General features: G+C 36.9%; 1 long non-coding RNA gene across 1 annotated transcript in view; it reads right to left on the bottom strand.

The window, feature by feature from the left end:
• LOC106992994 (uncharacterized) overlaps window positions 1-13,470 on the bottom strand; it is a 118,654-nt gene that overhangs the window by 68,163 nt on the left and 37,021 nt on the right. Inside the window, exons 2-5 of the long non-coding RNA XR_013402443.1 lie at window positions 12,855-12,949; window positions 12,496-12,644; window positions 11,782-11,894; window positions 9,180-9,219 (exon numbers count right to left, since the gene is read on the bottom strand). This is a non-coding gene — a long non-coding RNA (uncharacterized LOC106992994). The remainder of the gene's footprint in view (window positions 1-9,179; window positions 9,220-11,781; window positions 11,895-12,495; window positions 12,645-12,854; window positions 12,950-13,470) is intronic.

Here is a 13,470-nt window from a genome sequence, read left to right as displayed (position 1 = left end):
TAGGCACTGAATGACAGGGGACATGGAAATTAGTCCTGGCACTGCCAACACCTGGCTCAGGATCGATTTCCATGGGCTACAGTTATCCATAAAAGAAAGATGTTGGGCCAGATGATTCCTGAGGACCCATCTTTGTGCAACACTTACACGTGACACTTTAAAACATGCCTATGCTGATGATCAGAACCTCACTGCAGTCAGGAGCCATCATTCTGACAAATGCCCTTGAAAAATGCTCTCATTGCCTATCCATGTTTATACACTTTTATATTCTAAGCACATATATGACTGCAAAAATAACACCCAGACTGAGTGTTCAAGTCTCATATCCAGCAAGGGAAGATGCATATGATGATGGTAACTAAGGACTTTATATGTATTAACTCAATCCCTCCCATGGTACAGATAAAGAAACTGAGGCAGAGAGGTTATATAATTTGCCTGAAGTTGCACAGCTAATAAGTGACTGAGCTGGAATTAGAAGATAAGCTGTGAGGCTTACGGTATGCAGTCTTACCCTCTCTGCAAATCCTGCCTCTCTAAACATGGTAGCGCTGTGCCAGGGTTGGTGTGAGAACTCAAGAGAATGTCTTGGCTAAAACATCCTTTTCAAGGGAACTGGTGGTAAGGGGCCTCATTTCCAATGAGTGCGTGTGGCCACTGTGTTACAAGATTCCCCCAAAAAGTTGATCAAGGCCATATCCTTGATAGAAATTTGCTTGCATATGTGAGGTCTGACTTCCATTTAGAACCATATTGTCTCCAGGCCTGCTAGCCTGTAGAGATTTTCCCTTTTGACCCTTCCAGATATTAACAGCCCATGTCAGCAGACACATGTTAGCCTTTTATTTCCCACTCTGTCCCCTTCCTCAATATTTCCAGTCAAATTTAGCTTGGGGTGGGGAAAGAGTGAAAAAGTGTATGCAGCTAGTCTGCCTTCTGAAATCAAACCTGACACATCTGCTTTTTGCATACTTGAAAAGCCAATAACCCTGTGGTTTCCTGAACATTTCACCTTGAAGATCTGGGAAAGAAGAATCAAGAGTGACTCTTCAGGGATCATAATCCTGACCAAAGGCCCCTCCCCAAAATATTAATTCATTCTCTCTAATGCTTGCATGACAGTCTAAGGTCACTCCTAAAACATGTCAGCTGCTCTTCAAGCTGATGGAGGTATGTGTCATTAGAGACTCTTGTTAAAAGCCCCAAGTACTTCTCACTCTGACCAGGGTGTCAGAGGTAAAAAGTCCATGAGGGTTTTATCTGCTGATCCAGCCAAGCCTTCCACAGCCACACAACCTCCAGATGGCAAGTTATCTACTTTTAAGTCACTCTTAGAAGATCTTCAAATGCTTACTGCAAAGATGACATACTTTCTCCTTGCAGCTCATTTTACTACATTAAAAATGTTAAACGTAAGTGTCTCTTGAGGTGCTTTTTCTCCCTTCAAAAATTATTTCTCTGAATTAAAATGTGTTTATAGAATTTCAGACAAGGAGTAAGCAATCCCTTCTTTTTTACCTGCCAGTGGATGTCTGAGTGCACTGACAGTCTTTCTGAGAGCAGGAGGTCCCCAGGGTTACTAGTGTAATTCTTTTTACTCTGGGGTGCTCAAGCACAGAATTGCCTACAATCAATTTGCTTTCACATTCTGGCATTAAACTCACTGTATATAAAAGTATCACAAGTATTTTCAATATAATTCTAAGTAGCAGTGATTTAAAAGGCTTTTTATTGTAATGAAAAAAATTACAAGGCATAGTAAAATCTGTACAGCCTATTTGACCGAATCCAATCAAACACATGTAAGATTCTCCATAACCTCAAAATGGGTAAAAATGACTTAAAAATTAAGAAGGGCAATTGATAGGAGTCTTTTTTATATATGACAGATGAAGTAATATACCTAAACAATATTTTGACCTTCTGGTTTCTAAAAATATAGAATGCATCATGATTTAACTTAGTGCTATAGGGAAGCAGGGACTTTTCAAAGATATAGCTCTAGCTATAAAACTATAGATATTGACAACATCGTTGCCTAAGTATACAGCTATTTTTCAAGGCAAAACCAAAAGACTTCTAATAAAATATATGTTATTAGTTGTCAGGAGTACAGATGATGTCTACTGTTGCTGTTTGATTAGAAGGCAGGAAGCATGACTTAGACATCTCCAACCACGGCTATTCAAAACAAGCACCGTTAATATCCAGCTATACACAATACACGTGAACCTCAATGTAAGTATAACATAAATATAAAAATATTATTATAACTGTCATGGAGTACCTGACACATAGTAGGCCCTCAATAAATATTTTTGAATGAATAAATGAAAGAATAATGAATAAAACATATTCATAGGCAGTCTGCTTTTCTATACTATTTTAAAAGAGTTATTTTCACTTTTGTCTTTAAGAGAAATGAGTAAAGCAAATTAGAAAATTGAATTACAAACTGTGGCTTGATAACTGTTTGACACACAGACTACAAAACCATCTCTTCTGACTTGGTTCTCAACCATTGGTTCCAAGTCTTCCAAGTGTTTATGCAAAGGCAGGGCTGTCCTCCCACACCATCAAATGGCATGGTACTGAATCCCACAAGAGCTAACAGAAGTAATGCTGAGTTTGTTATTTTATTAACTTAAAAGGTAAAAGAAATAGAGTTGCCAGATAAAATGCAGGAAACTCAATTAGACTGAATGACAGATAAACCATGAATAATATTTTAGTATAAGTCTGTCCTAAATATTGTATGAGACATATTTATACTAAAAAATGACTTATGGTTTATCTGAAAGTCTACGTTAATTAGATACTACGTATTTTTATTTGCGAAATCTGGCAACCCCAGAAGGAAAGCAAATGTTCTGACTAAAAACCAGTTGTTTCCATACATCCAGACTCTGGTAGAACAGGTGAACCTTTGAATAAGAAGCAATGGCACAATTATCCTGGTTCATTATTCAGTGATGGCCAACTTTTCATACTTCACTAAAATGATATTTTTAAAGACCCTTTATCTTGCAGCCACTCTGCAAGTTGAATAATGCTTCTAAACACAATGATAGCATTACATGTAGACGGTGATAGATTATGAAAAGTGAAGAAAGCAAACACAGAAAACATGTCAAAAGGCAGAATAAACATTTTTGACATTAACAGTCCCTTTTAAGAGGATATTGGTAGCTTATATGTTTCTACAAACTTATATTCAGATACATCAAAGATAAAAATGACCTCTCAAAAAGTCTTGAATCTTGATAAAATGTCAACTGTGTTATTACACTGTGAAAGAAATTTAGTGTTTATGAAAGGTGGCAGATTGACTGATTGAATGATTATTAATATGTATTACATACCAGTAAGAAGCTAGAGGCTATTCAAACATGCAGGCCAAGTCTCCACGGCCTAAGAAGGAAGGGGCCTATCTTGGAGTGGTGGGTTACAAAGTCTTAAAAGGGCAGGATGACACATGTTGTTGCCGAGCAGTGGGTTGAGATATTTGTTCAAATGAGATCTGACAATCCACGAAAGATAGTTAGATAGAAAATTCTTAAAACTAAGTTTATCATCTAAAATCTAAAATTGGAACTTTCCTTCTATTTCAACAAAGGGAGGCGTTTTATATATATATATATATACACACACACACACACATACACACACACATATACACACATGCACATATATATGTATAGCTCACAAATATTCTATATATGTATACATACACACATCTATGTACATATATATGTATATATACATATTGTTCCTTCCCTTTGACTGTGTTAATAATCTATATAATTAAGATGATTCTCCATTTTCCCTTTGAAAGGCTTTAGAAATACTGTTTTTACAGTTTGGAACTCTATTGGGAAAAAAGAGCCTTATTCTGAGGCCCAGATCAAGCTTTAGTGTTTGTATTGTCAGGAAGCACTTTAACCATGTCTGCTAAGGCCTGAAACTGTGAACACAGGAGAACTCACTCTTCTTGCTGGCGCTTTGCTTGATAGTTGGACATCAAGGGGTCACTTGAAATAGAACTATTATGCTCAGAAGATAGATATACACACACACACACACACACACACACATACATATATATTTCATAAAGTTTTCATATAACACTGTATGATTGTCATTATTTTTTTTTCATTTTACTAATAATAATCTGATAGGATTAAGAGAATTTGAATAGTTGCCCAAGATCACAGAACCAAAACTTGGTGAATCCAAGATTCTAATTCAGGCCTATCTGACTCATGCTGCACTATAATACTTCTAAATCTGGAACATCTCTTTCACTATTAAATAACATATCAGAATCTTGAACTAGTCAAAGGAAAAGCTTTATTCAAAGGGAAGGCAAACAAGATAGTTGATTGCTTCTATTTTCAATGATGGCATTTTCTTAGATTAATTATAAAATGGTGGTTCCAAGGCAAAAAAAAAAAAAAAAAAAAGAGTTGCTATCGTGAAACTCTTTCAGGTAACTCTTGGGGTATAGCATTTTCCAAAATACATTATTAGAAATACAAAACCTGAAGTTACATTACCCATTTAACACTAAAATTAAAAGCAGAAAGTTAATCAGGAAAAATAGACTCTGTTAACTTTGTTTTCAAGGATTAGAATTCTCTTAAAAGTTACAGCTAAATAAAAATGAAACATAAAATAGAAACTTTAGATCACAGTACAAAATAAACTTCAAATCAGATAGTAACAGGCTGTAAAAGCGTGGCTTCTAGAGTCGTGTAACGCAGATTAAAATCACAACCCCACCTCTTACTAGTGATGTGATCTTTGCCCCTCTGAGCCACAGTCTCCTCGTCTGTAAAATAAATATGATAAAGGAACCTACCTCATAGGGTTGTCATGAAGATTAAATGTAATACTCCATGTAATGTACTGGGCATACAGCCTGGTAAATAGCAAGCAGTCAATAAATATCTGCTCTTACTTTTATCATCATTACAGCCTTTTATTTAAAATGGATATGCTGACGTAAAATGAGGGGTTTGCATTTATCTCTGCATGTTTCAAAGCTAAAGACTCCTGGACACTCAAAATCCCAAATAGTTTTCTCTAAATAGATATTAAAATGCTCCTGGCAATAGCTGCTTTTAAATAACTCATTTTCCAAGGCTGAAGCACAGAATTCAAAATCCCAGGCCGAGCCCATTTATACTGCCCTGTTGTAAGATGCTGCACACAAAAGTAATTGTTTGGCTTGCAGACCCTTTGTCACCCAAAAGCTCCCATAGCCACACAATTAAGTTTAGGCCACTCAGGGTTTAGCATTCTTTTTCTGAAATGGAGTCTACATGCATTACTCTGTGTGTGTGTGTGTGTGTGTGTGTGTGTGTGTGTGTTTTTCTGGATGAATGATACAATCTACAGAGGTAGAGCAAACATTACAACGCCTAAGACTGGGTACTTCAACATCCAATTAGAGTTGAGTGAGTTGTGCCACAGCCCAAAGGCCAGATGCTAAAGTCACCTGGTCCAGCCCAGCACAGGCCATCGCCTATCCCTCCTGCATGGAAAGCAAAGCCTCTAGGGATTTCACTGAGCCACAAAGCTGAAGACCCAGGCATGCTGCATTTTTTTCCTCCTAAAGAAATTTACATGCTATTTTCCCACCCTGTCCCTGAGCTGGGATATTGAGGTTAAAATGTACCTACTGAGTAGGTAATGCATTTGGTATTAAGGATCCATCATATGCGTATGTCTTCTGAGCATAATGGTTCCCTTGGAGCTATTATAGGTATGCCGTGAATAGATATTAGAAATAATACACAAAGAGTGGCTGAAGGAGATCCCATATTAACTACTGTCAGACTTTTAACATTATTCTAAAATAAGCTTTTTTTTAATTCCTAGGGTTTAATACCTCTACACTTTGTAAACTGAGCGCTTTTCAAAGAGAGCTCCAAATTCCTACAGAGCTGTCTTTAGGTGAGCTTTGATCTTTGCAGGGCACCTATCTTGTGTTTCTATAATTGCTGTGGTTTAACAAGGCTCCCTAGCATGAAGGGGGGCAAATCCTTTTATTAAGGCTATAAACCTAACTGACCATAGTGACGGAATGTGCAGCTTGGTGGTAGCCCTTAGCTCCCCAGGAAAAAAAAAAAAAATTGAAACCAGGGAAAGTCTTCATGTTAAAACAAAATGAAATATTTATTAAACATGTTTCTGGTGTCCCAGGTGGTAAGAGGCTGCACTGTGGTCCGCTGAAAGGTTTGATCTTTGTTAAGTATTGTGAATGCTGATTTCAATAATGGGGTGAAAGCTGAGGAAGTTATGGCTGAAATTTTGGCTAAAGATGACAGCTCCAGGTTTCAAGTTGCACAAAGCAGTCTGAGGGATTAAACCAACAAAGCCTGCTCAAAAGTATTGAGTTTCCAAAAGTGTAATCTTCCTATCAGTGATTCACACTCCTAGGATAAGGAGGATTCCTCATTTACTTTGACTTTGCCATATTAATCTTACTTTACAAATACATGTGGTGATTTATATCATGTTTAATTAACTGATTGAGGGTGCCAGTGGTAAAAATGGCATCGCATTAAGCTCTGTCCGTATGGCAAATTCGAATCACATCCTTAGCCTTGCAAGAACAAAATATCCCGAGAGTCACTGATGACAGGATGTAGGAATTGAAATCAGGTCCCTCCTGTTGTTTGAGAATCTAGGGAGGGTGCCTGCCATATGCCCGTCACTTCCAGGCAGGGGAAATGACAGGATAAAAGAAAGGAAGGCTCTAGTTCTTCCAATATGTTCAAATCTCAGATGAAAATGATTGTGCAGCAGTGCTGTACAGAGGCCAAGATTCACATGAAAGTACATCTCAAACTTTGCAGAGAGCTTAATGAGAGGGTTTTGTGGTGTTTTGATATGTGGGGTTTTCTTTTGTTTTGTTTTCTGAAATGGCTGCTCAGGGTTTTTGAGAACTGAGAGGCGAAAAAGCTGTCGTTTAGAGTTAAAAATAATAAGCAGGATTTTTTTTAATAAAAGAGGAATTATTATTTAATAAAATATATGTGCACTATGATTCCATAGAAATCAAATTGGGTTTGACGACTAAAACCACACATTGGGATACTCATTTTAAAATTAACATCTTTGAAAATGGGAGTTGCCTAATTTTTCTCCTCAAAAATCTATGGTGATTATTTATGACATCTGAAGAAAAAATATAAATTGATTACTGATAATAATTTTGAAATGTTAAAATGTATTTTAAATTACATAAGACAACATAATAAAAGCTTGAAAAGAGGGTAAAAAATCCATTTCAATCTTTAATTTGATGATTAACATTTTTGTGCATCCTCTTTTAGTGTTTTATTGTTTGCGTGTGTTAAAATTATTATAATCATGCTACACCTTCATCTTGTTTCCTTTTTTTAACTTAGTATTTTTCCCATATTTCTAATACTGCTGCATACCAATTTTATTGACTGCATAATATTTCATCAAATGAATATTGTCATCTTTGCCTAACCAAGCTTCCACTGATAGATATTAAAATGCCTTCCAATGTTTGCTATTATAAATAATGTTATAAAGAAAATTTTTATATATGGCTTTTTCCACATTTTGAATTATTTCCTTGGAGAGATTTCCTATACCAGTTTAAGTTGCCATACTGTTTAGGTTTCTTAAAAGATTGTATAGAAGTAAAGACATTTTTCTTCCAAGGAAAAGTAGAAAGTAAAACATTCTATAATGGTGTCATTATATAGAAAAACAAAAATCTTACTTGAAATTAACATGCAATCTGAGTGATGACTTCATTCCCATAGTAAGTATCGGCAACATGAGAAAAATATTTAATTTTTACTGTTTTGTTCTCTAAATGTTGTGTTCTTCTTTAAAATAAGCATATGGTGACAATGAAATAAATTCAGAAACTTCTATTTTGTTTTACTCATCACTTATTGTTTTGATTTAGAAAAAAGTCCTTTCAAGTATAATTTAAATTTTGAAATTTTTAACAGTTTCCTAGAGGATATTACAAATAGACTATTAAGTCAGCACTAAGGTCACTTTTTAAAATGATCATTATTTTGGTTAAATCTGAAGTATGGTCCTCATCATTAATAATCTTAGATGTTTTCACGGCTTCAATTCAGAATATGATAAATTGGGTAAGTTAGGCAATATATTTTAACTAAAACCACTTTGGATTTTGACACGGAATTCAAACTTTTCAACTGTGCTGTGTTGCTGCATAAGCAGCCTGTAAAAAGAATAATCACCTCAATTTTTTCGACTTCCTGGAATCATTCAAAACAGAGTAGTTAAGGATTGCTTCATTTGGAAGTAATAAGTTCCAAAACAGTCTGCCACAGTATAGTTTAATTACTGGTCTCAATTCTCAACCTTGTAGATTTTCTTAACCATCCTATTTTTGTTTTGTTTTGTTTTCAAAAAAAATGTACAAACTTAAAATTCTATTGGCAGCCTGGTTTATCAAAAAAAGTTAGCTGCTTTATTTAACTTAGTCTATGATTTTATGACATACCATCAAATTCAGGTCAAGGGTATATTAGGGATCAAATAATTTTGGAAGCCAGAAGTGCATTTCCCTAGATGGTTTCTTCCAGCCGATGTTATTATTAGTCTGAGATCATGTAACAGCTTTTGTTTTCCAAATCTATTCCTTTCAGTGAAGTCTATTTCTTTGCATAGTTTAAAAACAAAGGCGGGAACCCAGGAGGCGGAGCTTGCAGTGAGCTGAGATCCGGCCACTGCACTCTAGCCTGGGCGACAGAGCGAGACTCCGTCTCAAAAAAAAAAAAAAAAACAAAGGATAAGCATTCCTTATGGGGCACTGGAAGGAGAGGTAATTCATGTGAATTTGATAAAACATAATGTACTGGACTGACAGTAAAAAGGCTTTGCTTGTTTGATTGTTGACTAGTTTTGTCTTTAAATAATGGTCTTCTTTTGGCATTTAATGTATATTTGGTCACAATAAACATAATTTATGAATATTTTAACACATGCATACTCAGTGGGGTGGATTATCATACTGATATAAACAGAATTAATGAGCAGTCAACCCGCCACATGCCATGACATATGACGGGGCAGCCAGTGCACAGAAATAATCCTCATAGTTTCATAATAAAGCTTTTCTCTTAGTTCAACTTTTTTAAACTACTTACAGTCTTATTTCTCCTTTCTGTTGGAGTATGGTTCACCAACCTGTGAAACAAGATTCAGATTTTACTGCAAGAATCTACTTCTTTGGCATTCAAAAAACAATTTTCTTGCTTTCTCTAAAACAAAATAAATATATTTGAACAAAATAACTCTATTAGGCCAAATTTCAGGGAATAGGTTATAGATAGACAAGACATATGTGTATTAGAAAAAACTGCTTTATTCTTTTCTCCTTTTCCTTTTATGACAATAGCATGATTATGCTCAATTGCTGCTACCAGATCTTCACAAGAACAAAAACTTTCTAAACAGTTCTACATTCTAAAACAGATCTGATGGGCATATTGCCTGGATAAAATTATTCCGGAAAAAAAAATCTTCTTAGCCAGTTATCTGCTCTCCTTGAACACAAAGCAACAATCTGTTAAGCGTGCCTAATAAGATTTTTTTTAAAAGGAAAGAACTCACTAGTATAAAGCCACCTCTTCATATGGTAGGTATTGGGGGGAGACATGGGCATGCAAAATCTTCAATTTAGCTATACTTTATTTAACAAAGAATTATTTTTGTGAAGAGACAAATTGAAATTTAAGATTAACCTTCATTTTCTCTTATTATTTTCACAGTTTGATTACAGGCAAAAGTGGGAAAAAATAAAATTAGCATGTGCACTGCATTGTCCAGATGATCTGGCAGGAGGAGAGCCTTGGCAGAGATATTATACTATGACTTTTTACAAAGGCAGATGGCAGGATTGCAGCCTTTATTCCTCTTATCTTTCATTTTCAAAGGGAATACTCGAAGCTTTCTGCCACCATCCCCTCCACTCCTACCCTCCTATGTAAAAACACTGTCTCCCCAAATCAACACTCTGTCCTAAAACACGCAAGCCCCAGGATGCATGAGGGAAGGGATGGACTGTGACACCAAGCTCCTGGTCATCTGTGAGAGGAGAGAAGTGCACTGTGTTGTGTGGGCTGGGGCCTGATGAACTTCCCCGGAGTGACTCCCTTGGGGAATCCAGCCCTTTCACCGGCAAAGAAAATGGGCACCACCTAGTGCTTTTTCAATGCAAAGGCTGTTTGTGCTGGTGTGGACAGGAGTGGGCATGCGTTGGCTGACCTTTACAAAGGAAAAAAAAAAGGAGTCAGGTGGCTTAAACAACCCCTATGCCAACTGAAAGAAGCAGCAAGGGACAATCTTAAGACAAAGGAATTCAGTGCTTCCAAATTATGGATTTCTTTGGATTTCATTTGTTTGTTTTTTAATAATTATTGGTCTGTTCATGAGAAATAACATCTTTACTTACCAAGTCGCTAATTCCCTCTGTATCACGTTTTTGCCTCTTCATTTCCTCTGAGGTTAACGTGTAACAATTTCTAAGAATTTTCATTTGGTCCAAAGTGACAAAGCAGAGCAAGTGCCGGCCCACTCTCACCCCCAAAATCTATTCTAACAAGCAGTCTCTCTGGAGTTCTCCTAACACAACAAATAGCTTTTATGAAAAATGATGTGTAGCACAAAATCTTTTGCAGTGCAATAAGATCAAGTTAACCACTCATGCCTCTAGGAAAAAGCCTAGGAAGTTTTATCTGATTGGCAAAATGGACCCAGATATGAGTTCAAGGATTGAGTACACTTTGATGAAATTTCACAGCAATGAAGTCTGATTATCTGAATGATTGCTTAAGCCTTTTAAAACATAACTTGAGGAAGCACTAGATTTTTCATTGGGAAAACAGATGGTCTTGTAGGGAATCACAGCACCGCCATCTCATGCTGTTTACGTTTTCTACAACACTTTGCCTAGAATTACTCTCACCACTATTGCTTTTTAAAAATAATAACAATGGTTTCTTCATTGCTAAAAGGTAGATCTTTCTGAAATAAAATTAGAAATCTTAGTGGAGGGCAAGGTGAAGGGCAGAAATGGGAAGAATGAGTAACCTGCTACACCTAACTGGATTAACAAGGACCTGCTTAAATATCCAGGAACTAACTGCCTGGCTCTGAACTCATTAGGGATCTGCTTATCTGTTATGCTGTACACCAGAATCCAGACAAAAAACAGACTGTGAAGAAACAGACTAAAAATGATTGTAACTTCTCTCAGTTAAGAGTTCAGTATCTGTGCTAAGCAACCTCTGTAGAAGGGACTGAAGAAAACAAAGCCCAAGATTCTGAACTTCGCTCCACTGCCTATCCCCAAGTTCTGCTGTTATAAGATGGCAATAACGCTACTTAGATATAGAACTTTGCAACTGTATTATGAACTAACCTGAAAAGTCACACGCACTCTCATCTCTTGGTCATTTTATTGCTGTAATTTATGATATTAAATAGGTGATTTGTTTAAAATAAATTTTAAAATTATACCAAGGAGGAAAAATAATCTTAAAATGGATTTGTTCTATGAGCATCAAGAAAGAAAAAAAAAGTGAGTAGTGAACTGATCTCTCTCAGATTTCACTGGCACAAAATATATCCCTTTAGGCTTAACACTAAATAGGTGATCTCGTCTTGACAGACTTAAGATGCACATGAATTGATTAGCTGAAGCCATCAGGTGTGGCTGAGCCTGTCTTTTTCCAAATATGTACCTACAGGACAATGGAAGGAGGTAGCTATTGTCATTGCCTTTTTAAGTGGAAGCAGTATTATGTTTTGTATTCAAGTCGAATTCCCCAACTCTTCATATCACCACCATTCTGGTCAGCCTGTTAAGGGAAGAACAACAACAACACTTACTTTCTTTTTTTCTTCCCTGCCCACCCAGCCCCCCTTTTCCACTGCCTGCCTTGCCCTGAATGCTATAGTTCACAGCGAAACCCTCTGGTAATGACAGCCCTGAAGTGATAATGTACTTTCCTGCCTTCCTGTTAACGGCAGCATAATCCCGCCATGTGTGCCAGCCCTGTGGCAGAAGGATGCGTTCATATTTTCTGGAGGTAAAAGGGACTGGTTCAATTTATAGCCTTGACTACCTCAGCAGTTTCACTAAGTTCTGGTACATAAACGGATGCTTTATTAAAGAAGAAAAGGAAGGTAGAAGGGGAGGAGGAAGAAGAGGAGGAGGAAGAAAAGAAGAGAAGGAAAGGAGGTGGAAAGGAGAATTCGTCTTTTTCTGCTCAATACTATGTCAGTCAAACCAAATAATATGTTTTGGTTCCTCCCCCTGAGCATTCCACCCAGGTAAACAAGGAACTAAGGTGAGTAATATCAAATAAATGCACTGGACTTGGAGATGTGGGCTCCCCGTGTAACAAGCAATGGGTAGCATGTGATAACACATTTATCCTCTCCCTCCCCTTAACTCACCTCTGCTGAGAGAAGCTGCGCATGGCAAGTGGCCCCCACACACCTGGCTAGAGGACATCTGAGGGCTCAGAGGGCCCTGCTGCTCAAGCGTGCCAGAATGGTCCCACCATCCTCACACTCACATTTTTGATGGATGATGCGTCATTCTGCTAAGGTAACAAAAGTGAAAACAATCAATAGTTCTAACCAAATATTTTATTTTAAGAATGGGGCCAGAGTGATTTCTTGGCTATGAGCAGCTCAGGAGACACTATTTGTCGTTGTTTAAATACAACTGATTTTCCTTGCTTCAGAACCTTGCTGCAGAGCTCCTGGTGTGCCAAGCATGGATGAATTTGTAATATATGAAACAATGATACCTGTTTGTTTAAGGACATCTTGTTTGCTAATGTCAGTGTTGCATTACTCTGTGGTTCCAAAACTTCAAGTCCACACTGGAGAAGGTGGGGGCAGCCTGTGGACAGAGGCAGTAAAGAAGGGACATTGTTTTGAATGCCTGTTAGCTTGTAGGCACAGTTCTATGCTCTTTTCTGTAAAACAAGCCAATGATACTGGAAGCCAAGAGTGTCTGGCTGTGGAGCCCCTGTTTCTCCACTATACCAATAATCAAAACTCACAGTGAGAAGTACATTTGTAATGTAAACCAACACACGCATACATTACCAAAACAAGGTTTCACAAAACAATATTTACCTTTATATAGACAATTCACTCTTATTTTACCAGTCCTACTCCATAATAATTCAATTCTTTAAAATTATGGTTGCAACCCCACTAAATTGGCCTCATAATCTACCACTGTAATATGGCCCACTGTTTGACACACACTGGAGTACACCTTGGTACCCTTCAAATTTTTAAATGATGCTGTGTTGGACTTGGTACCCATGTGATGATCAAGAGTGTATTTGAAGATGTTGCATAGAAAGTCCCATCCATATGATTCAGTTTTTTTCATCTAAGAACTAGAAATTA

The sequence above is a fragment of the Macaca mulatta genome, chromosome 13 (genome assembly GCF_049350105.2).
Source record: "Macaca mulatta isolate MMU2019108-1 chromosome 13, T2T-MMU8v2.0, whole genome shotgun sequence".
Classification (NCBI taxonomy): Eukaryota; Metazoa; Chordata; class Mammalia; order Primates; family Cercopithecidae; genus Macaca; species Macaca mulatta.
This window is presented reverse-complemented; position numbering and strand designations above follow the sequence as displayed.